General features: G+C 43.0%; 1 long non-coding RNA gene across 1 annotated transcript in view; it reads right to left on the reverse strand.

The window, feature by feature from the left end:
- Nucleotides 1–26,272, reverse strand: part of LOC139041254 (uncharacterized) — a 160,352-nt gene that overhangs the window by 75,128 nt on the left and 58,952 nt on the right. The gene's annotated exons all lie outside the window — the stretch shown is intronic.

Raw genomic sequence — 26,272 nt, forward strand, 5'->3', positions numbered from 1 at the left:
AATTCAGTTGCAGTTACAGCCTGTCGCCACTAGATGGGGGTCGAGAGCGGCATGTTAGCTCTCTGCCTTGGGGCAAGATGGCTGCACCCACTGGCTTTGCTGTGGGGGAGGGGCTGTTACTCACACGTGCCGGTCTGGGTTCAGATCAGTTCTGTTCTCTGGTCTCCCAAGGCCCTTGATTTATAGGGTTCCCGTGGATGGAAGCTTTCCCCCCCTTCAGCAGGTCTCCACTGAATCAGCGGCAGGAGTCCTGGATGATCCCCTGGTCGTGCGGCCCCTCCCCTGCTCCTTCTCGACCCGCGCCACAGACTCTAGGGGAGGGAGCGATGTTCCCTCCTACCGTTCCGGCACCTCTGAAGGTGTAAAGCTAGGTTTATGATCTCCTCCTTCTTGGTATTGTAGGTCTCTAATGAGCTGGCATTATGTTTATTCTCTGAAATTCAGTTCTTCCAATCTTTTGTTGTATTTTGGAGGGGAGAGAATCCCGGGTCAGCTCACTCCGCCATTTTGCTCCGCCCCCTCAGCATGGTTTGATGGGTGGTGCCATGTCTGTGCCCAGGATCCAAACTGGTAAAACCCTGTGCCCAAAATGGAGTGTGTGAACTTAATCACTCAGCCATGGGGTTGGCCACCATGTCCAAGTTTTCAACTCTGTCACTTCCTTCTTATTTGCTTTCTTGAGTTCCCTCCCTCTTTCCTTCTCCCTGTTTCCATCTTTCTCTCTCTCTCTGTCTATCTCTGCAAATGGAAAAGCAAATGCCCATGTTTTCAGTTGCCCTATGTAGAGGCTCCATAGGAGAGACCTGAGGGAGCGCCCAGCCAACAGAAGGATAGGAACTCAGACTGTCAGTCCAAATGAATTCTGACAACACTCCTGTGAGTGTTGAGCTTGGGATCAAATTCTCCCCCAGTTGAGCCTCAATAGTAACTGGTGCCCCTACTTCAGAGAGACCTTGAGGTAGAGGCACCCAGATAAGCCATGCCTGAAGCCTGGGACACAGAAGTTATAAGATATTAAATATTTGTGCTTTATAGGTGCAAGATTTTAGAGCAATGTTGTCAAAGAGTAAAAGGAAATAGTCTACCAGGTCCCGGGATCTGGCCCTGCCATCCTTTCTCCCCTGCTCTCTCCTCTCAGGATCCCTCCAGCCACACTGCTGCCTTTCTGACCTCCTCTGGTTAAACTCACTTCTTCCTGTGAGTTTCTTCACCAGTGGAGCCTTCTCCCTGACACACGAACTCTTCCCAGCAAAGGCAGGGCTGGCTTACCCTTGTCACTCTGGTCACAGCGAATGTCACCTCAGTGAGGCTTTTTGGAACCTTCTAGGCAGATCTCTACCATCACACATTTCACATCCAGAAGAACATTAAATTATTTCCTCCTTCTTGGTCTTATTTACATAAGATGTGTTCATGTGGAAGGGCTGTCTGCTTTGGCGGAAGCAGGTGCAATTCCTTCTGGTCACACTGAGCACACAATTATCTCTTCCAGGCCCAATTTTTCTCACTACAAGTCCATTGTGAAAGAAAACCATCATTTCTTCTCTTTCATGGGTCTGGTTTCCCCAAGAACACAGTGATCCATCCCCTCTCCCTGTAATGCAGCACCAGCCCTTAAACCCAAGCCAGAAAACAAGCGCCAGATTGAAACTCCACCAGATCCTGAATTCAGTTACTGCTGAGACCTACCCATCTATTTTGTAATTGAGTGGTAACTTCTGAAGTCACCTTTCCCCTGAGACCCAACTCCTAGCCTGCCCTTGGCTTATTAGAGTAACACTGGGATTTCCTCAGAGACCGCCCAGCCTGGGCAAGAAATGTTTTGAAGTGTTCTCTGTATTAATTTTCAAGGACAGGGGATATTGTTAGAAGTAATTTGGGTGTGTATGTGCAATAGTTTCTATGCAGCTATTATATTTTTCAAACAGATAAACTAGGCTATTGAATATACCAAGAAAATGGATAAGTTGATCAAATCTTTTCAATGTGTGAAGTCTTTGGAGGGCAAATATCATTATTAGGAGCATAGAAAATGGAGCAAACATCTCATGCTCAAATTTCAGCGCAGTCACTTACTAGATATGTGTATTGGGCAAATTACTATGTCATTGGTGCCTCAGTTTCTTCATCTGTCAGTTGGCAATAATGATAAGCGCACCCACTTTGTAAAATCATGCCAAGTATTATAGGAGTTAATGTCTGTAAAATGCTTGGAACACCTAGCATATCATAAGCACTGTATCTATGCATTATAAATAAAATTAAAAAAATCTTCTGACCCTGTTCATAAGCTCCAGAGGGTGAGGCTAGTGCCCGGATATAAGTAGAAAGCACTCCATGACATACAATGAATAAAAGAATGAACAGCACTGTTGAATGCTTTACCACTGTCACATATGTCATCCTACAGGCATTCCCAAGCAGAACCACACCCAAACCTATGTGTTCTGTCCTTAAGCGTCTTCTTTGAGTCTATCCAGGAATCACTGGGGCTTCTTGGACCATAGTGATGATACCCTCTAAAGGTTCTCTTCTCTCTGTCACCAACCCCAGTCCTTGTCCTAATTGCTGCAGCTCACAGGGTCTGCACTCTGATCCTTTTCTTCACACTAATGACAAGTGTCATCCCCAGATCTGGGCATGCACAGAGCATGAGCTTTCTAGAAATGTTTCCCTGGCCTGTGGCAGGTAGAAGCATGCAGTGACAGGGTGGGATTTGTGTAAAACTCCCCAGGTGTTGACAGAGGGGTGGAGTCAGGAGAGTTGTCAGCAAGGACTGGTCCTGCTGGTGGGCCTTGATAGTTAAATTGTGTGTGGGGGGATGGCTATTTCATAGTTCCTAGCATAATACCTGCAATATGATGGTTCATGAAATCAGAATCATCCTAAAGAGGTCCAAATTAATCCAACGTCATCTGTACCCTGACCAATTCGCTAATCCAATAGTGATTTATAGTAGTGATGTTTGTATTCTATCATCTCCTTTTCATTGATTGGCTGGTGTAATTCAATTATTCTTTACATATCTTGTATATATTTACATAGTAAAGAAAAAGTGAGTTTTAAAACAACTCTCCTTGAAAGAGTCTCCCTAGCATATTGAATTAATAACAGAAGCCATTGATGGAAAATTCACAAAGAAATTTTTGACCCTTAGACTCTGGTTTTAGATCTTCCTAATTGGTAAATTATCTTGATTTCTGATTACTTTCTTGAGATTAGTACATTTAGGACTATGTAGGAGCGCAACTTCATGCCACTTGAGAAGTAGTGGTGGGACTCTAGGATGACATTTGTTTCATTTTGTGTGTGTGTGTGTGTGTGTGAGAATGAGAGTGTTTACTGCCTCTTGCAGTGTGGGCCAGCGTATACTCCTTTTCTTGGGAAAAATGTTCCCTAACCACATTTTTTTGAGGAAGATTAGCCCTGAGCTAACTACTGCCAATCCTCCTCTTTTCACTGACGAAGAGTGGCCCTGAGCTAACATCCATGCCCATCTTCCTCTACTTTATATGTGGAATGCCTACCACAGCATGGCTTTTGCAGATCGGTGCCAAGTCCACACCCGGGTTCCGAACCGGTGAACCCCAGGCTGCCAAGAAGCGGAATGTGCGAACTTAACCACTGCACCACTGGGCCGGTCCCCCTAACCACTTTCTCTGTGCTTTATTTTCATTCATTGCTTCACTGGTGCTGTCCAATAGTAGCATTAACACTCTATAACGTAAAATCAAAACTTTCTAGTGGTCACATTTAAGAAAATAAAAGCAAACAGCTGAACCTAATTTTAATAGTATATTTTAACCCATGGTAACCATGATATTATCATTCGCGCATGCAATCTATATAAAAATTAATAATGAGAGAGTTTACATTCTGGGATTTTTTATTGGTTCCACAAATCCAGTTTGCACCTTCCAGCTGTAGCATAATCTCCATTTGTAACTTGAATCTTTTCAGATATATATTCTATGTATTGAGATATTATAACCTTCACAGTTGTAACATAAGATTCACATCTCTAAGTTGTTGCAAACATACTTAAAAGATTTCCATTTAAGCATCACGTAGGATGAATAATGAAAAGTTTCTCTTGGGTCTAGTAAGAAAGGAGTCAGTATGGCCTTACCAAGGGAATCACCCATAGAATAGTGAGGGCAGATGGAGTGTGGGGGGTCTGAGGAGGTGGTGGGACAGACACACATAATATAGATGACCTTTTCTCAATGGTTCACCACTACAGAGAAGGAGTTATAGACTGCAATTTCTCTGTGAAATATGAGGAAATTTAAGTGACTTTGAATATGTATGAAGGAATAAGGAAAGTGGGGAATATTAAAAACAGGCTGTGTGGAAAATCAAGGAGTAAATTACTGACACATAAAAAGAAAGTAAAATGTCCAGGCTTTATGGATAATTCCCAGCTGAGGTAGGTGATATTGGATATATAGTGGTACCAACATATGTTATGTGCTTTTCTCAGCAGTTAACATAAGACCAGCAGCAGGTAAGGCATGGCAGATAACCAGGATCTTCTGGGTTTGAAGTTTTACAAGACAGATATGAGCAGTAACAAAGTTTGGATCATTCCAAGGGAATTATTGAGATCATAGCCCATGGAATCCTGGGATGATAGGAGAGGAGAATGAAGAGGAGAAGAGAAATGAAGGTGAGGATGTGGTGATCTGGCATCACTTCCAATCTTGAGGAAAGAGTATCTATTGTATGAGCATTTGAGTAAAAACTGGAAATCAGGAATTGGTGGGGGGTGGATATGTTTTCTGAGTTATTTATTTTTGCACAAGACCATTTGGGTTGATGGAAATATCTGGGATGTGGGAGTGAGTCACTAAGAGTCAGGTAGATAATTTCACTATTAATTTAAGCTCTAAAGGAGCTCTGCATACCAAGTGGTCAATGGGAGAAAACAAAACATATTCCTAGCAAAGCACATGTATTTATAAATATAAAGAGTTCTTACAACCCAAAAGTAAGAAGACAAACAACACTTCCTTGCTTACCAGGAGACAGCAGATCAGACATGTGATGAGCACCATGAATCCTGCCAATCAAATGAGAACGATGGTCTAGAAGGGGAGATATGGGCAGACAATTCCTGGTGTGAGGAACCTCCTGTAATTCCCCCAGGGCTGCTGCTGACCCCTCACTGTGTTGCAACACTCCTTGACATGGGTTGGCCAACTTTCATCATCACCCAAGGCCCTGTTTGCATGGTTATCTTTTATGGGTCAGAGCATCAAGAAATTCCCTCCCCACCCTGGGCTGGGGCTTCCTTGAGGTTGACTAGAACTGTCAGTCAAGGCACCATTTCTGTTGAGAGAATACCCTGGAAGTGAATGGAATGGAGAATGCATGTGTAGTTTACTTTTTTAAGTAAAACTTTTCAAACACAGAAAAGTAGAACAATATCAGGAACATCCATCACCTAGATTTAACAATGTATATTTTAGCCAATTAAAACAATGTTTCTTCCAATGTGTAAATTATTAACACTTGCCACCCTTGCTTCAATGAAAATGGATATTTTCCTTGAAATACTAAAGTTAAGTAGACATCGTGGGGTTTCAACCCCATTTTGCACCTCTGAAAAATCAGGGAATTTTGCTACATATTCAAGGCCACTATCGCACGACAAGAGAGTAACAAATTAAATCAAACTTATACCTCTGGGCACGGAGAACTGAAATTGGGCCTGGCCATCTCATGATGGTCGTGGGAACAATGGGTCATCATAACTGGCAAGCCCATGGGAGCTCTCTAAATTTGTAAATTCTCACTCAAACGCTTTCTCCTCTGCCTAGAAAAATATTCATCCTCTTCTCCTTTACTGAGTTGTTTTATACTACTTTTTAAGGATTCTCTTGTAATTTCCTCCAAGAAGCCTTCTCAGATTACCACTCCCAATCATGGATTGGTTCGCATCACCTAATTTATAATTTTCAATCACCTATCATTGTTGTTACCAACTGCAACATAAACTCCAGGAGGGTTTGGACACACAGCACCTGTTGTACATGGGGGGAGGGTTTCAGGTCCCTGTACTTGTGCGACCTCTCTCCAGCCAATGTGTCATCCAATGTGGAGTTACAACAAGTGCCTTTTTAAGTTAAAATTAATTTTAATTAAGTAAAATTAAAAATCTGGTACCTCAGTACCATTAGAAATCCGTAATCATAAAACCTAGTCACAATAATGTAACTTCAAGTACTCGATAGCCACAGGTAGTTATGCACTGGACAGCACAGATATAGAACATTTCCATCATTGCAGAAAGCTCGAGTTCATGGTGCTGATCTAGAGCAGGACTTGGCAAACTACAGCCTGTGGGCCAAATCAGGCTCATTCCTATTTTTATACAGCCTATAGATGTGGAAACAGGTCCACCCTGCCACACTTGTCAATGCTGGGTCACACACAGCTAGAGGCCCTCACTGACCAACTGGCCAAGTGGCTTTCAGTGCAGAGATAAGGAAACAGAGTCCAGAGAGGGGAGGTGACTAGCCTGAGCTCACAGAGCTGTCTAGGAGAAGGCCTCTTATATTCCACTGGGTCTCCTTTTCTCTCCCTCAATGGTAGGTAAAGCCTGGGGGCCTATGCCACCTCCCACTAGCCTGAGAAGTTTCCATGCTCTCTCTGCTCCAGTCCTCCAGATTCCCAGGAACAACCTCAGGTTTAGAAGTTGGAAACCTACTCCAGCCCCAGTGACCAGGAAGCCTTCCCATCCACAAAGATACTGATCTTGTCCAGGGTAAGGCTCTGTAGCTGGGTACCATTCTGCATCAGTCACAGGAATTCCTCACAGATGGCAACTCTGTCCAGTCTCCACATCAATGGTGAGAAGTTACACAGACGGTCCCCCAGTGTGGTTACTGTGGGGACAGACCTAGAAGGGCACAAGGGATGCATAAGTGTGTCTGGAATTCTACCCTGATTCTAGGTTCTAGGTCCTGTTCAAGAGAACTTTCTGTAAGGATGTGAACATTTGTCTGCCCTACCCAATACAGTCATTATTAGTCCTATATTGTTATTGAGCAGTTAAAATGTGCCTACTGGGCATGGACAAGGAGCTAAATTTCTCATGCACTTTAAAGTAATTGATTTATAAATAAGTAGTCACAGGGAAATGTTGGAGAAAGGATTTCTGAAAATCCAAAAAAAAAAAAAAAGAGAGAAGACTGGTCAAAATGGTCAAAATCAATATTTTCAGAAGTCTAGAAATGAACCAAAGGCTTACAGCAATCTGAGGACTGTTTGGTTAAGAAAAACTTGATTCTTGGTGAAGCGAGTAAGCTCTGTGGCATTATAACTTGCACTATTCCCATCCTGCCCTCACAGTATTCTCAATAACTTTGAAAACCATCAGTCGCAGAACCATGGTCGCTCTGAAAACCAACACCTTAGCAGCCATAATGGATTTGGAGCTCCCAAAAGACCCATCCCCAATGAACTGTCACTATTTGACCTGTCTGGCAGCTCCTTGAAAAAGCCTCACTCTCAGGGCTTCTCTGTAGTTGACTCAGAGCTTGCTCAGTAAGGAAAGCTTTAGCCCAGAGCACTTGAAGAAAAAACATCAGTGGTAAGTGTTTTACATTTCAGAGGCCTGAGTGAGCTATACCAGTTGAGGCAGGCAAGAGGTGAGCAGAAGCATAAAAGAAAAATTGTGGGAATGAAATGTCCATAGGGGGCTTTGGAAAGCTCCAGTGGATTTGTGGTTATCTAGAAGGCTGTAAGTGTGCAGGGCTCTGTGCATAACCAGGAAAGACTTGAGAAGGTCTTAATCCCTCACCTTTAGCTGAAAGTTTGGTTTATCTGAAAAATTGATTAACGTAATATGCCATATTAATAGAGTAAAGGACAAATACCACATAATCTCAATACACACATGGAATATAGGTTTCACAAAATACAAATCCTTCAGGATTAAAAAAGAAATCACTCAACACATTAGGAATAGAAAGTAATTTTCTCATCCTGATAAATATCATCCTTGGAAAGCCCACAGCTAACAACATACTCAATGGTGAAAGACTGAAAATTTCCCCCTAATACCAGGGACAAGACAGCAAGGTCTGCCCTCATCTCATGTGGTAACCACATTGTACTAGAGGTTCTAATGAGGGCAGTTAGGCAAGAAAGGGAAATAAAAGACATCCAGGTTAGAAAGGAAGGTGTAAAACTATTTCCTTTTGCAGATGACATATCATATATAGGAAATCCTAAGAGATAAGCAGATGAATACACGCTATGTGAATCTATCCCAACAGGTGTATAAAAACTTAAATTGCCTCATGTGGTTAGTGGATACACTACTGAACAGCACAGTTAGACTGCTGGATCCTAAATCAACTGGTTCTAGGCCCCCATCTTCCATGAATCTTGACTAAGGCATGATTCCTACACACTATATTCCATGGCTCCCAGCACTAGGTACCTCCATGACTTCTGAGTTTACACAGGCTTCCTTGAGGTTCTAAACCTGTTGGGCTCACTGGTTTAGGAAGAAGCTGGATTTTAGGTAACAGTTCTATATTCCAAGGATTCTCTTCCATAATAGCTGGAACTGAGAGACTATGGAATGGGAATACTTTTACAGAAGGAGAACTTCCCAGAGTCATTAGGTCCTGAGTTGAAACTCAACTGAATGCTAAAACTTAACAGTCAGAAAAATAGCTCCTGCCACTGCTATTTCAGAAGAGCTGGTTGAGCTGAAAGACACGGCAATATTGCCGAGGTCAGAATCCCAGGCTCCGTGGCCTCTGAGAGTTTTCAGCTACTGAATGAATTTCCCCATTTATTTTTTCTTGTCTCAATGAACACTAGACCAGGTATGTGTACCAAAGGATGTCTTGTTCCAGGCTATGACTTAGCTATGTGACCCTGGGCCAGCTATTGAAACTCTCAGTGCCTATTTCTTAATTTGTAAAACAGGAATAAGGACGTGTCTTCATGAATTGTTAAGAAAAGTCAAACTCTGACCACACAGTGCCCAAAGGTCAGTCCTTACATGAGAACAGAGTGGCCAAGCAACTCCATTCTCACCGCATCCTTAATACTTCTCTTGTTCTATTGGTGTTTGGTGGTGCTTGGCTGGGTTATGTCCTGGGAATAGAGTAGGTTGGTGACAGTGAAATTCAGCTGGAAATGCTGGTGACTGGGATCGCTTCTTGGCTTGTCTGTCAGTAGCTGAAATGGTGCCTCCACTCCTAGAATAAACAGAAAGTATAAAACTCCTCGATCAGGAGACGATTTTAACAAAGACGTCATTCCAGCCAGGTCCACTTATTCCTGGCAACATGACCTGAGCTGGGTTTTTAAGGGTGGGCTGCAGAAGACCCTTCATCTCCCTGCCCACATTGAACCCATTCATATGTCTACCTGTCCAACTCTCAACCAAGAATTATGAAAGTTCACTAGGATGGGGGAAGAGGAGATTGGGCCTCTTGGGGGGCATAGTCAATAAGTGCAGTTGCTGATCATCCCAGTGGGCATCTGTCACATACCTTTTCTGACCTAGGTTCATAATGGGGCTTTCTGCCTCTGGTCCTCTTCCCCCTCCCAATCCACTCTCCAAACATCACTTAGAAGGTGAGCTTTCAAAAGCAGGACTCTGAATGTGTAGTGTCCCCCCATGAACTATTCCAGTGCCCAAAGACCCTGCCCACACCTTTAGCCTCAACTGTCACCTCTCCTGTGTCAAACTGTATGGTTCAGCCTCACTAAACTTCTAACAGCTTCCCCAAATATGCCCTGATCTTTCTCTCTAGGTTATAGACACATGCAGCACCACTCCCCATCTCTTCCCCCTTTCTAGGTCCTGTTCCACATCACATCTCTGTTTCCTCATCACTTCCTCAGAAAACTTTTCAAGACATGGCTGTGTGTCCCTCCTTTAGGTTCCCACAGGCTCTTGAAATTCTCTGATTATAGCAACCATCAAAATGTACCATCAGTGCCTATTTACTCCCCTTAAGTATTTGTTGAATAAATGAATGAGAATGAAACAATGCATGACTCATAACTAAGGAACCTAAGAAGTCAACTCAGGATCCTTCACGTTTTGAGTTGGAAAAATTGATGTGTAATAATAACCATTCCCTTGGGTGCAGTTGCTTGACGTCGTCTTCCTGCCTCCTGTTGGATGGCACACTTCCATGGGTATCTAGATAGACCCCCTTTCACCTCCAGAGCCTCCATCCATTACATTGCTACTGAGAAAACCCATCCTTCCTCACAGACCCATCTCTTCGAGCCATGAAACCAGACCCCATCTAGCACCTGTCACGTGCACATCAACAACCAGTTAAGTTGCACCCAGGCAGTGGGATGAGGCATTCAGGATGTTGTCTAAAAGCACTTGCTTCACCATGAGGTGGTCCAGATTGGAGGAGAACAGTGCCTGGATGGTGGCCAACATGTAGTCCAAACTAGAGACAGAGACCAAGGGAACTCCTGAGGTCCTGCTTTATACAGCCAGAGACCTAGGGACAAGCAGTGCGGGGTTATCTGGCTGTCTCTTCTCCCAGGCTGGGAAAGAGATCCTGACCAGAAAGAAAAGGCTTCCTGGAGTTGGGAATAGAAGCAGTAACAGCGACAATAATGAACACCTACTGAGCACTTCTGAGAAGTGACTTACACATTCTCTCACCATTACTGTGGTGGAAAGTATTATTATGATTATCCCCATGTTAAAGACAAAGGAACTGAAGTTTAGAAAGATTCCAAGATAGCTCTGTGTCCCATGATGCCCCTCTTCCCCTGTGTGGATGTCCTAGTTTCTCCACCCATCCCTCAGAGACCTGGATTCAAACCCATGTGCACTTCTTGGCCCATTTGCTTCACTTCTCTGAGCCTCAGTTGCCCCATCTGAACAACAGGAATGTTCATTTTATCCACCTCATGGAGGCTTCTATGGGATTTAAATGAGGTGATCATGAATGAAAGTGCTCAGCAGGGAGCTTGGCCATGGTCAATGTCATTATTGGGCTGATATTTGCCAAAAGTGCCAGGAAGAGTTGAAGGAGGTGGATGTTGGGGCTTAATGCTTTTCCCACCCCTGAGACCTATGGAAGGAGACGGCAGGATTAGGGATGTAGGGGAGAATGGGAAGCATGTCAGTGACTTTCAGATCAAAGATGAGCCACAGGAGCTCATCAGAGACACCAGCCACCGGCTCAGCCAATGTTTCCAATCTCTTCAACTTACATCAAGTCAGGGAGTGTGATACTTCCAGCTTTGTTTTTTGTTCTCAGGATTCCCTTGGCTGTTTGGAATCTTGTTGTGCCATATAAATTTTAGGATTGTTTGTTCTATTTCTGTGACAAGTGTCATTGGAACTATGATGAAGATGGCATTGAATCTGTAGATTGCTTTAGGGAGTATGGACATTCTAGCTGTGTTAATTCTCCCAATCCAAGAGCACCAAATACCATTCCATTTCTTTGTGTCTTCTTCTATTTCTCTGAACAACGTTTTATCATTTTCAGTATAAAAGTCTTTTACCTCTTTGGTTCAGTTTCTTCCCAAGTTTTTTATTCTTTCTGCTGCAATTGTAAATGGGATTTATTTCTTAATTTCTCTTTCTGCTACTTCCTTGTTAGTGTTTAAAAACGCAACTGATTTCTGCACGTTAACTTTGTATCCTACAACTTTACCATATTCGTTTCTTATTTATTTATTTGTTTTATTCATTCATTCATTCATTATTGTGGTAACATTGGTTTACACCGTTATGTAAATTTGAGGTGTAAATCAGTATATTTCGATTTCTGTGTAGAGTATATCATGCTCACCACCCAAAGGGCAATTACAACCCATCACCATACACATGTTCCTCATCACTCCCTTCACCATCCTTCCTCCCTCCTTACCCTCTGGTGAGCACAAATCTAATCTCTGTCTCTATGTGTTTGTTTATTGTTTTTTATTTATGAATGAGATCATGCAATATTTGACTTCCACACTATGACTTATTTCACTTAGCACAGTGGACCCTCAAGTTCCATTCATGTTGTCACAAAATGGCCAGATTTCATCCTTCTTTATGGTGAACAGTATTCCATTGTGTATATATACCACATCTCCTTTTTTCTATTTTAAAGATTTTATTTTTCCTTTTTCTCTCCAAAACCCCTAGGTACATAGTCGTGCAGTTTTAGTTGTGTGTCTGTCTAGTTGTATACCACATCTTCTTTACTTATTGGCCCTTGACAGGAACCTTGTTTGCTTCAAAGTCTTGGCTAGTGTGAATGATGCTTCCATGAACATAGGGGTGCATACATATTGACATGTTCATGTTTTCATCTTCTTTGGGTAAATATCCTTTGTTGGAATAGCTGCATCGTATGGTTGTTCTACTCATAATTATTTTGAGAAATCTCCAAAGTTTTTCCATAGTGGCTGCACCAGTTTGAACTCCCACTGGCTGTGTATGAGAATTCTGTTTTCTCCACATCTTCTCCAACACTTATTTCCTGTCTTGCTAATTATAGGCATTTTGACGGGCATGAGGTGATATCTCATCGTAGTTTTCATTTGCATTTCCCTGATAATTAGTTACGTTGAACATCTTTTCATGTGCCTGTTGGCCATGTGTATATCTTCTTTGGAGAAATGTCTTTTGCCCATTTTTTTATTGGGCTTTTCAATTTTTTCTAGTTTATATGCATGAGTTCTTTATAGATTTTGGATATTAACCTCTTATCAGATATATGGCTTGCCAATATATTCTACAGATTGTTAGGTGGTCTTTTTGTTTTGTTGGTGGTTTCCTTTGCTGTGCAGAAGCTTTTTAGTTTGATGTAGTCCCATCTGTTTATTTTATTTTTTTACTGTTTCTCTTACCCGGTCAGACATAGTACTTGAAAATATAATGCTAAGTCTGATGTCAAATACAGTACTGCTTTTATTTTCTTCTAGAATTTTCATGATTTCAGGTCTTACATTCAAATCTATAGTCCATTTTGAGTTAATTTTTGTATACGGTGTGAGACAATGGTCTACTTTCATTCTTTTGCAAGTGACTCTCCAGTTTTCCCAACACCATTTATTGAAGAGGCTTTCCTTTGTCAATTGTATGTTCTTTGCTCCCTTGTGAAAAACTAGCTGTCCATAGATATGTGGGTTTATTTCTGCCCTCGTGATTCTACTCCGTTGATCTGTGTGTCTGCTTTTGTGCCAGTACAGTGCTGTTTTGATTACTATAGCTCTGTAGTATATTTTGTAATCAGGGAGTGTGATATCTCCAACTTTGTTCTTTTTTCTCAGGATTCCTTTGGGTCTTTTTGGTCCCTTGTTGTGCCATATAAATTTTAGGATTCTTTGTTCTATTTCTGTGACAAATGTGATTGGAACTTTGGTAGGGACTGCATTGAACCTGTAGATTGCTTTAAGACGTATGGACATTTTAACTATGTTAATTCTTCCAATCCAAGAGCATGGAATATCATTCCATTTCTTTGCGTCTTCCATTTCTTTCAACAATGTTTTACGATTTTGAATGCAAAGTTCTTTAATCTCGTTAGAGAAGTTTCTTCCGAGGTGGCTTATTCTTTTTGCTGCAATTGTAAATGGGATTGCATTTGCAATTTCTCTTTCAGCAAATTCCTTGTTATTGTATAGAAACCTAACATATGTCTTCATGTTGATTTGCATCCTGCAACTTTACCATATTCATTCCTTTTTTATTTATTTGTTGCAGTAACATTGGTTTATAACATTATATAAACTTCAAGTGTACATGATTATCCTTCGATTTTGGTGTAATTTACATCATATTCACCACCCAAAGGCTAATTACAATGAATCACCATACCCAAGTGTGTAATTACCCCATTTACCCTCCTGCCTCCCTCCTAACCTCTGGTAAGGACCAATCCAATCTCTGTCTCTATGTCTTTGTTCTCATTTTTATCTTCTATATAGGAATGAGATCATACGGTATTTGACTTTCTCACTGTGACTTATTTCACTTAGCATAATACCCTCAAGTTCCATCCATGTTGTCACAAATGGCCAGATATCATTCTCTTTCATGGCTGAGTAGTATTCCATTGTGTATATATACCACCTCTTCTTTATCCATTTGTCTCTCTTTTTTTTTTTTATTTTGAGGAAGATTAGCCCTGAGCTAACATCTGCCACCAATCCTCCTCTTTTTTCTGAGGAAGACTGGCCCTGAGCTAACATCCATCCCCATCTTCCTCTACTTTGTATGTGGGATGCCTACCACAGCATGGTTTGCCAAGCAGTGCCATGTCCACACCTGGGATCCTATCTGGTGAACCCCAGGCCACCAAAGCGGAATGTGTGAACTTCACTGCTGTGCCACTGGGCTGGCCCCCATTCATCTCTTAACAGGCACCTAAATGCTTCCAAGTTTTGGCTACTCTGAATGACGCTGCCGTGAACATAAGGGTGAATATGTCTTTACCTACTCATGTTCTTTGCAAAAATACCGAGCAGTGGACTAGCTGGATCATACTGAACTACTATACTTAATTTTTTGAGGAATCTCTATAATGTTTTCCATAGTGGCTGCACTCCCACCAGCTGGATATGAGTTCACTTTTCTCCAGATCCTCCACAATACTTCTTATTTCCTTTTTTGTTAATTATAGCCATTCTGATGAGCATAAGTTGATATCTCATGATAGTTTTCATTTGCATTTCCCTGATAATTAGTGATGGTGAACATGTTTTCTTGTGCTTGCTGGCCATCTGTATATCTTCATTGGAGAAATGTCTTTTGCCCATTTTTGAGTTGGGTTTTTAGTTTATTTGCTGTTGAGATGTATGAGTTCTTTATATATTTTGGATATTAACTACTCATACCATATATGTGATAAGCATGAGTTTGAAAATATCTTCTCCCAATTTTCAGGTTGAGTTTTCATTTTGTTGATGGTTTCCTTTCCTGTACAGAAGCTTTTTCGTTTGATATACTCTCATTTGTTTATTTTTTCTTTTGTTTCCCTTGCCTGTTCAGACATGGCATTTGAAAATACACTGCTAAGATCGATGTTGAAGAGGATAGTGCCTATGTTTTCCTCTCAAAGTGTTATGGTTTCAGGTCTTACGTTCAAGTCCTTTAATCCATTTTGAGTTAATTTTTGTGTATGATGTAAGATAATGGTCTTTCATCCTTTTGAAGGTGGCTGTCCAGTTTTCCCCATACCATTGATTGAAGAGACTTTCCTTTGTCCATTGTATGCTCTTTGCTCCCTAGTTAAGAATTAGCTGTCCATAGATGTGTGGGTTTATTTACCTTGCTCTCAATTCTGTTCCATTGATCTGTGTGTCTCTTTTTGTGCCACTACAGTGCTGTTTTGATTACTATAGCTTTGTAGTATATTTTGAAATCAGGGAGTGTGGTACCTCCATCTTTGTTATTTTATTCTCAGGATTCCCTTTTTTACCAAACCAATATGGGTTTGCTCCTGGTGAGTTAAATCAGGCTCTCCATCAGAAGTATTTATCTCACAAATTAAGGTACATTTGCAGCAAATAGGTGACTATGAAGAATCATCTCCCAAGTCATGGCCTCCCTGAACAAAGGGAAGAAGGGACATTTATTTCAGATAAGAAGTGAATAGTTAAAAGGGAGAGATGGGTATTTCCTTGCACAGGCTCAGTTTGAAAACATGCTTCCACATACACTGTAGGCTATGGTAATAAGGCCTAAGCTCCTCCTGGAGAGATCTTAGCGTTAAAAATAAGGCAAAGGTCATAGGCATTTCTTTTGTGATGAGGCTTGGTCTGATTCAGGGAGCTTGGTGATTGCATCTCCTTAACATAAGGAACAGTAACAACTTGGAAAAACAGTTAAAATATCCATACCCACCCTTGAGTTTCACAGGGTAACTAGTCGGTGACACAAATCCCTCCTCTGGTTTAATCCTGCACCTTGTTCTTGAGGGGCACAGGTCGAAGGTCCATGTTCTGTGACTGCTGAGCTTGGGCATTGTCATAGGGACCAGAAGAGGAGCTGAATTTCCAGCTACTCTCAAATAGGTTTATGGCTCACCACAGGCATAGCCCCAAGTTGTTCATAACAACCACCTGTAATTTTATGCCCTCAATGTGTTTAGTATATGTTTAGGATCTGGCATACTTGCCCCCGATTCCACCAGTTCTTTATAATCTGGTTAATGAGTTGTCTATCCTTCTCTGATGGACCTAGTCTTGCTGCCTAGGAACATGCCACCTCCTTAGAAGCATACCATCCCTAATTGGTGTGGGGTTGGCTAGGATCCAGGGAAGAGCCTGAGGTGAGTAGGGAGTCATTACTAATCTGTATAGTGTCACCAAAACGAGAGGTTCAAAACAGAGAGGGGTTTCCAGGAAAACTCCGAGTCATCAAGTGTCTGTGATGACCTCTCTTAATGTTCAGGCGTGGGCGCACTTTTAACTCCTGTGTGGTGGATCCAAGGGGCGACTCCTTAGTTTAGGGAAGAGTGTGTGGTTAGTAACACCAACCAAGACTCTACCCAAATAGGATTTAGCTCAACTTGGGACAACTCACTGTTTTAAGGAAGACCCAATCTCCTGGCTCATATGGGTGGAGTTTGACCTCCATGGACAAGGGAAGTCAGAAGTTTCCATATTTATTGAGTACTTCTACCACCTGCTTCAGTTTGGTTATGTGTTTGATTGCCATGGAAACCTCTTTGTCTGGGTTTGTAGTGAATCTGAGTCTTTAGAGAACAGCCCCCCATAGGTGATTTCCAAGGAGCTAAGCTTCAGTTTGCCTTTTGAAACTGCCCTTATCTGAGTGAGGGCTATTGGCAGTAATTTAGCCTATTTTCCTGCATCTCTTGGCCCAGTTTTGCTAACGTTTTCTTTAAAGTTTGATTGGCCCACTCAGTTTTTTCAGAAGTTGTGGTCTCTTTGCAGCATGTAGCCCTCCGTTTAATTTTTAAAACTCTGGCTACTTTGGAGGTTATTTTTCATATAAAAGTTGGCCTGTTGTCACTCTGAATTGATCTAGGCTACCCCAAATGGGCAATTATTTCTTTTAACACTTTTATTACCACATTCACAATTTTTGACCTACAAGGAAGGGCTTCAATGCATCCAGTGAATTTATCCACAAACACCAAGAAGAATTTGTACCCTCCAGTGGCCATGGACATAACAGTAAAATCAACTTGCCAGTCTTCCCCCACTAAAGTTCCCCCAATTTACATTTCTTTGGCCAGGGGAGGTACAGGAGGTCTGGTTTATGCATTATTCTTCTGGCAATAAATGCACTGTCCAGTTATTGTTTTCAATAAGTTCTTTTATACCTGGGGTGCTTATGACCTTTGTCAGCCATAGGTATATAAGGTTTCTTTTCCATAATGGGTAGAATCATGAGCACTCTTAAGGAGCCCCCAAGCTGTTTGGGCACCCAAATCTTCCCTCATGGGTTCATCATCCAGCTCTTGACTATTGGGGACCACAGGTAACCCTGTGTAGTGGCTTCCCTTACTTAGTCAGGGGAATTTACACTGGTGTAAATTCATAGAAGGGTAGAATGGGAATTAATGATAATTGGAGAAGCTCTCCTGATATAGCAGCCCTTTTTGCAGCTGCATCTGCCAAATCATTCCCTTTTATATGCTCTGATTCCCCACTTTGATGGCCTTTACAATGGCCACAGATACTTCTTTGGGGCCGTGCACCAGAGGATCTCTGGCTCACGTCTGATATCTTTTACTGCTGCCATTACAAAGTCCTCTTTCTTTGCAATGAGCATGAATTACAGAGAAAGCATATTTAGGGCCTGTGTATATTGTTATTGTTTTTTCTAGTCCCAATTCCAAAGCTCTGATTCATGCAATTATTTCTGCCTTTTGGGCCCAGGTGACCAGTGTCAGCCCCTTGGCTTCTATGGTTGCATGCAGAGACACTACTGCATAACCTGCTCTTCCTTATCTGTTACTCATGAAGGTGCTCCCATCTACAAATCATACTTCCTCTGCATTAGGCGATGGTTCAACCTGGAGATCTCTGTGGCTAGAGTAAACCTGATCAATCACTTCTGGGCAAGCATGGGTAATAGGCCCCTTGGAATCAGGGAGCAGGGTAGCTTGGTTTAAGGTATGACAAGGTTTTAAGAAATCCAAGGGGACCCTAACAGCATAGCTTGATATTGTAGTATTCTATTCTTGGATAGCCAGAGATGTCCTTTAGTCTCTAGTGACAAATAAAAATGGCAAGCAATAGGATATATTGGAGTATATGAGGAAGCCATTTGGTATAAACCTAATTCGGCCTGACTTTGTTTTTCCAAAAGGGCCTGACTGTGGCCATTGAGCATGCATTGTATATCTGCTTAGACATTTTGAGATAAAGGTGCATCTTCCAACCCCCTCCCAATGTTGGCATCTCCTTAAAGATTAAGCATCTTTCTTTAGGCTGGGAACTGATTGCAGCGCTAATCTGTGACCGCCCAGCTCGAGGCAATGGACCTGTCACCCTGCGGGGTTCACTGAGACAGCAGGCCTATCTGCTGCTTCCATCAGTCACTGTGCTGACAGAGCAGCCTTGTGACTATTGTAAGGGACATTTCAATCATACGTGAAACATACTCTTTGAGGGTATATAACCATCCTGTATACCCCCACTTCTTTGGAGTGCTCTGTTCCTTTGTGGAAAGACTCTCCTGGGTTATAATCCTCAGATTTAAGCTCAGAATAAACTCACCCAAATTTTCATTTATAGATTGGTTATGGATTATTTTTGTCGACATCAGTAGGCTAGAGACTTGATGGGGGTTCCACATCAGTCAAAGTTTGCCCCATCATCACTTTTTCTGCATTGTTGATTAATAGGCAGATGGCAGCTACAGTTCTCAAGCATGGGAGTCATCATTTTGCCACAGTAATAGGCTACCACGCCTTTAGGAGTTCTCAGCATTTGGGTTAGCAGTCCTGTAGCTACTCCCTGTCTGTCACAGACACATAGGTCAAATGTTTTGTTCAGGTCTGGTAAGGCCAGTGTAGATGCTTCCATTAGCAAGTTTTAAGCTTATTGAAAGTTTGGTGACATAGCTTATCCCATTCAAAGTGGTCTATTTCTGGCCCTGGTAGTGTATCCTAGAGAGGCTTAGCAATTAAATCAAAGTTAGGGATCTAAATGCAGCAAAAGCCAGCCATCCCCAAGAATCCTCAGAGCTGCCTATAAGTTTTTGGTGAAGCAAGTTGACGTATTACCATTTTCCTCTCTAGGGGAAGGCTGTGTTGTCCCCTTGAAATGATGAACCCCGAGTACTTTACAGTCTCTTGAGATATTTGTGCCTTCCCTTTAGACACTTTATATCCCTTACTGGCTAAGAAGTTTAACATTTTAACTCAGTTTTGACACTACCTGGGGATAGAATCAGATCCCACAGGTTAAGAGTTCAGTCCCACAGGATTACCTTTTCCCTCCCAATTTAGATGCCAATTGCAAGTTCAGGTTGTCACCTGTGCTTCTGACAAACCAGCCACAGAGCAGATGTTCCCACAGCCCCTTGTTGGGTTTGATTACTTTGATAGAGCAGCTCACAGAGCTCAGGAAAACATTTTATTTAGCAGGCAGATAGAAGAGGTGCATAGCGTAAAATACATGGGGCAGGGCTGTGGAGATCCCAGACCCTCTCTGGGCATGCCACTCTCCCCAAATCTCCCTGAGTGTTTACCAACCCAGAAGCTCTCTGAAGCCCATCCCTTTAGGTTTTAATGGAACCCCCCCACATAGGCACAGTTGATTATGTCATTGGCCTTTGGCAATGGAACTCAATCTTCAGCCTCTCTCCTCATCCTGGACTTGTGGAGAGGGGGATGGGGCTGAAAATTCCAACCCCGAATCACACAATAGGTTTCCCTATTTTCCCACACACCAGCCCCCACCCTTAGGGGTTTTCCAAATGTCACCTTATTAGCATAAATGCAGGTGTGGTTGAAAGGGCCTTGTTAGGAATAACAAAAAGCACCTCTTTCCCCTTTATTGCTCTGGAGTTATTTCAGGAACCGAGGACTAAAGTAATTATTATAACAAAATATGCTTCTATGGCTCCTATATGGGAAATTACAAAAGTTTTTGGAGCACTGTCCCGGAAACAAAATGAAGATATTTATTATTATAAATACAGTACTGTACAGCATTGACAGCACTACAGTCTTGAACAAATCTACATTCCCCAATTCTAAAAACGTATTGATCATAAGAAATATTCATCTTTATGGCTTCTGGTTTCGAGGGGTATTGTTTTACCCGGGGCCAGCAATCTACCTGCTTCAGTTTTGCCTTAACTGAGATGGCACTGGCTGCTCACTCCACCTGTCCTTGTGCCTATAATTCTGAGTTAGCTCAACTTAAAACATTTAGGGGAATCTCTTCCATCTCAGGTGCTGGTGTATCCTGTAATAGGGCCATAAGCTCAACTCCCCAACTTTTTGGGTCTTGGATCTCTACTTTATCTTTTTCCCAGCTTATTGAGGCCCCTAACTTATATAGCCTGTCCCTCCCTAGAGGGGAAAAGAACATTTTGGTACATACAGAAAGAAACACAAGTATTTTTTCATCCTGTTTCATAGGTCAAGGGGCTCCAGAAAACATTTGTTCTCTCTGATGCGGGGTTGGTGAGCTGAGGAGTTGAAAGAAAGATTTCATGGACTCTCAAGATCTGGCAGTAGTGCTCTTTTATTTAGAGAATAGTGTGGAAGAGCATGGGGACAGGGCCCATGGGCAGTCAGAGCTCCTGCTGCTGCCCTGAGTTGAGGGTTAGGGCTAATTTTATAAGCATGGGTACGTGACTTATTTTTACTGGTAGAAGAAAAGACGATGTAAAAAGTCATTAAATGATTTCAGTGCAGATGGGGTCCGGTTATTGTGTGGTCATACAACTTTAGATACGAATCTGGCCCTTTAGATAGATTGGCATGCAGGTGAGGATGCCCTGTGCCTGTCTCCCTGGAGCAGTCCTAATTCATACCATCAAAAAAGTCCACTGGGTCACATAGTTTGGCATGTCGGCCAGGTCACCTTGGGCTCCTCTAGCTGGGGCAGCCTTAATCCACATCAGTATCATAGAGGCTTTGATTTACATATGAAGAAGGAACACTCAGGCAGAACTCGGTGTGCCAGTGGCCGTTAAGGAACATCATCTGTTCAGACTTTTAAAACTTTCCCCTCCAGCCGGGACAGAATATCCATGATATCTGCTCAAGGAAAGAAGAGTGTGGAGAACATGTGATGTTGGTAGATTTTTAGGATCATCCTGAAAAGTGACTGCAATTTTTGCAGGTCACGGCAAACTGACAGTCTCGGACTCACAGGGAAAGAAAGAAGGCCTTGCTGGACACAGCTGGCCAACAGCAGGTAAGGAACATCTTCCTTTTGAGTTTTAAAACCTTTTCCCTATAGCCAGGACAGACCATCTATACCATCCATTCAATGAGAAAACACTGCAGGCAAAAACTCTTGCTTGCAGCTCTTTAGGACCATCTTGAAAAATGAGTTTCCAAACTTTGCAGTTCGCTTCGTCCAGACAGGGGCTCTTTCACATAGGAAGGTGGCCTCACTGAATGCAGCGTCGCATTAGGCGGAAAGGAACATCTTCCATGCAGCGACATTGGACTTTACAGCAGTGACAAGATATCCGTGACATCCGGTCCTTGAAAGAAGAGGGTGGACTAAAACTCTCCCTTTGAGCAGCTTAAGATCATCTAGAAAAGTGACTTTTCTAACTTTGCAGTTCAAGGCACACTGAAAGGGTCTCTCCCACATAGAAAGAGAGAAGGCATTACTGAACACAGTTTGCCATGCCTCTAATGGAAAGATTTCCTTTCAGATTTTTAAATCTTTCCTCTCTAGCTAGGACAGGGTGTCTGTACCATCCGTGACAGGAGAGACCTCTGTGTAGAATAACTCCTGCTTGCAGATGGGAAAGATCATCTTGAAACTGCCTTTTCAAAATCGCAGTTCACAGCTTACCGATAGAGACTCTGTCTCCTAGAAAGAGAGGTCTTGTGGAACCCGGCTTAACCTTTGGAGCTAAGGAAGATCTTCTTTGAGGCATTTTTATTTTTATTTTTATTTATTTATTTAATTATTTTTTTTAGAGATTTTTATTATTTACTTTTTCTCCCCAAAGCCCCCCGGTACATAGTTGTATATTCTTCGTTGTGGGTTCTTCTTGTTGTGGCATGTGGGACGCTGCCTCAGCGTGGTCTGATGAGCAGTGCCATGTCCGCGCCCAGGATTCGAACCAATGAAACACTGGGCTGCCTGCAGCAGAGCACGCGAACTTAACCACTCGGCCACAGGGCCAGTCTTTGAGGCCTTTTTAGACTTAGAAACAGGGTCAAAATATCTATGACATCCAATGCATGAGAGGAGAGTTTGACCTAAAACGCTTGCTTACAGCTCCCAAGGATCTCTTGAATTGGACTTTTCTAGCTTGGCAGTTCAGGGCATACTGACAGAGTCTCTCTGTCATGGAAAGAAATAGGTCCCTGCTGAATGCAATTTGACAGTAGGTGGTAATTCCTTTGTCACTTGCTCCCATGTTTTGTTGAATTCTTGTATAACACTCCCCCTGGGCTTTAACATCAGGCATAACACCTCCCTTGGTGTCTTTGCCTTCATTTGTGATACTACCCCTGGCATCTCTGACTTCATGTTTAACACTCCACCAGTCGTCTCTGACTTCATTTGCCACTCTACCTCTGGTTTCTTTGCCTTCCTTTGTAACAGTCCCCTAGGTGTGTGTCTTCATGTGTCACATTCCCCCTGGCATCTCAGAGTCTGTGTGTAGTATTCACCATTGTATCTCTGACTTCCAGGACAACACTCCCCCTGGGTCTTTCACTTCGTGGATAACTCTCCTCTGTGGCTTCTCTGGCTTAGTGTTTAACAGTCCCCCTGTTGTCTCTGGCTTTTTGTGACACTCTTCTCACGGTGTCTCAGGCTTCATGCATCACACTCACCCTGGCTTCTCTAACTTCATTCATAACTCTCCCACTGGTGACTCTGGGTTCGTGTGTAACACTCCATGTTCCCTCTCTGGAATCATGTGTGACACTGCCCTGTTATCTATGAATTTGTGTGAAACAATCTGAGTGACTTCACTGACGTTGTGTGTCACACTCCCCTGTTGTCTTTGTTTCACGTGTTTCTCTCCCATTGGTATCTTTGACTTTGTGTGTCACACTCCCCCATCGTCTCTGATGTCATGTGTAGCACTCCACTTGGCGTTTCTTCCTTCATGTGTAACACTCCCTGTGGTGTTTTTGACTTCATGTATAACACTCCTCATGGCATCTGAAACTTCATGTGTCACTCTCCACCTTGCATCATGAGCTTCGTGTGTAACACTCCCAGTGGTGTCTCTGACTCTGTGTGTCACACTCCTCCTGGTGTCACTGACTTCGTGGATCTCACTACCCCTGCTCTGTTTAACTTGTGTGTAATACACCCTGTGGCCACTCTGACTTCATGTGTCACTCTCCCACGTGTGTCTCTGAGTATGTGCATCACACTCCCTCTGCTGTCTATAAATTTGTGTATAACAGTCCCTCTGGCACCTCTGACTTCATTTGCAACATTCCCCCGGCACCTCTGACTTCAACTGTCACATACAAGGTTTTGCCTCTGACTTCATGTGTCATATTCCCCATGGCGTCTCTGCCTTCATGTGTAACACTCACTCTGTTGTCTCTGACTTCAGCTGTAACACTCCCCCTGGTCTCTCTGACTTCGCATGTAACACTCCTCCTGCCATGTTTGACTTCCCCTGGCGTCTCTAACTTCTTGTGTCCTGCGCAATTTGTCATGTCTGACAAATGTCCCAAATCTCCTGTCGTCTCTGATTTTATGTGTCACTCTTCTCATGGTTTCCTTGAATTCACTTGTAACACTGCTCCTGGCATCTCTGACATCATGTGTAGCTCTCCCCCTTGGTGTCTCTGAATTTGTGTCTCACAATCCCCCTTGTCTCAGACTTTGCTCATAACACTCCCCCTGGTATCATTGTTTTCATGCAGAACACCCCCCCGTGGCTTCTCTGACTTCGTGTGTCACACTCCCCCAGCTGTCTTTGGATTCAGGTGTCACTAACTCCCTGTCGTCTCTGACTTCATGCATCACAATCACCCTGTGTTCAGTGTGTTTGTATATCACAAGATACCTGGTGTTTCTTTCTGTCTATGTAACACTTCCCCTGGCATCCTTGACATCATGTGTGACACTCCAAGTGGCATCTGTTACATTCTGTGTAACACTGATCATGGTGTCTGTCACTTCATGTGTTACACTCAGCATGGCATTTCTGCCTTCTAGTTTAACACTCCCCCAAGTCATCTCAGACTTTGTGTGTCAAGTCTAAGTGGCGTCTCTGACATTGTGTGTCACACTCCACATGGCATTTTGGACTTTTTGTTTCACACTCCCCATGTTGTCTCTGATTTCATGTGTCACATTCTACCTGGCATCTCTGACATCATGTGTAACACTCCCCCTGGCGTATCTGACTTTGTGGTACACTAGTTGTGGTGTCTGTGATTTCATCAGTGATAATCCACCTGTCTTTTTTGACTTTGCATGTGACACTCCTCTGGTGTCACTGACTTCATGCATAACACTCTCCCTGTTGTCTGTAAATTTGTGCACAATACTCATCCGTGGCATCTGTTATTTCCTGTGTGGCAGTCCAACTGGTGACTCTGCCTTCATGTGTAACACTCCATGTGGCACCTCTGACTTCGTGTGTAACACTTGCACTCATGTCTCGAATTTTGTGTGTATAACACTCCAACACATGTCTTTGACTTCATGCACAACACTGCACCGTGGCATCTCTGAATTAGTGTGTAACACTCCCCATGGCATCTGTGAGTTCATGTGTAATACTCCATCTGTTATCTCTTACTTTGTGTGTCACACAACTGGTGACATCAATGACTTTGTGTGTAACACTCACCTGGTCTCTCTGACTTCGTGTATAACACTCCAATTGTTATATCTGACTTCATATGTCAAACTCCACCTGCCATCTCTGACTTCATCTGTAACACACACTGTGGCATCTCTGACTTCATGTGTAACTCTCCTATGTGACGTCACTAAATTCATGTATGACAGTCCCCATGGCATCTCTGAAATCGTGTGTAACACTCCCCTTGGCTTCTGTGACTTAGTGTTTCACACTCCCTCGTCATCTCTGAATTCGTGCATAACACTCATCCTGTCGTCTCTGACATTGTGAGTCACACTCCAACTGGTTTCTCTGACTTCGTGTGTAACAGTCTCCCTGGTGCCTCTGACTTCGTGTGTCACATTCCCAGTGGCCTCTCGGACTTTGTGTGTAAACCTCCAAGTGCTGTCTTTGACTTCGTGTGTGACATTCCCCATGGTGTCTCTGACTTCGTGTGTAACACTCCCTTGGCCTCTCTGCCATCCAGTGTAACACTCACCATGGCATCTCTGCCTTCATGTGCAATAATCCTTCATGGTGTCTCTGACTTCAGGCACAAAACTCTCCCAGCTGTCACTAACTTAGTGTGTAACACTCCACCTGACGTCTCTGACTTCTTGTGTCACAGTCTCACTGGCAACTCTGAATTCACGTGTCGCATTCCCCCTGTTGTCTCTGACTTCCAGTGTAACGCTTCCCCTGTCATCAGTGACTTTGCGTGTCACACTCCAATTGGCGTCACTAACTTAGTGTGTCACACACTCCCTGGTGTCTCTGACATCCTGTGCAACACTACCCCTTGTGTGTCTGACTTCGTGTGTCACCCTCGCCCTGGTGTCTCAGACTGTGTGTAACACTCCCCCTGGTGTTTTCTACTTCGTTTGTAATACTCCCACTGGAGTTTCAGAAATCGTGTCTGACACTCACTGGGGTGTCTCTGACTTCTTTTGCCACACTCCCCCTGGTATCCCTGAATTTGTGTATCACACCCTCAACATATTTGACTTCATGTCTAACACATCTGGTAGTTTCTCTGACTTCGTGTGTCACAGTCCCACTGTAATCTCTGAATTCTTGTGTCACACTGCCCTTGGAGTCTCAGACATCACGTAGAACACTCCCTATATCATCTCAGAGTTTGGGTGTAACACTCCCCCTGATGTCTGTGACATCGTTTGTAAGATTCCACGTGGCATCTCTGACTTCGTGTGTCATGGTCCCCTGGAGTCTCTGACTACATGTGTAACACTCCATGTGGCATTTCTGCCTTCCAGTTTAACACTCCTCCATGGCGTCTCAGACTTCTTGTGTAAC

This window comes from Equus asinus, chromosome 1 (genome assembly GCF_041296235.1).
Source record: "Equus asinus isolate D_3611 breed Donkey chromosome 1, EquAss-T2T_v2, whole genome shotgun sequence".
NCBI classification, from domain to species: Eukaryota; Metazoa; Chordata; class Mammalia; order Perissodactyla; family Equidae; genus Equus; species Equus asinus.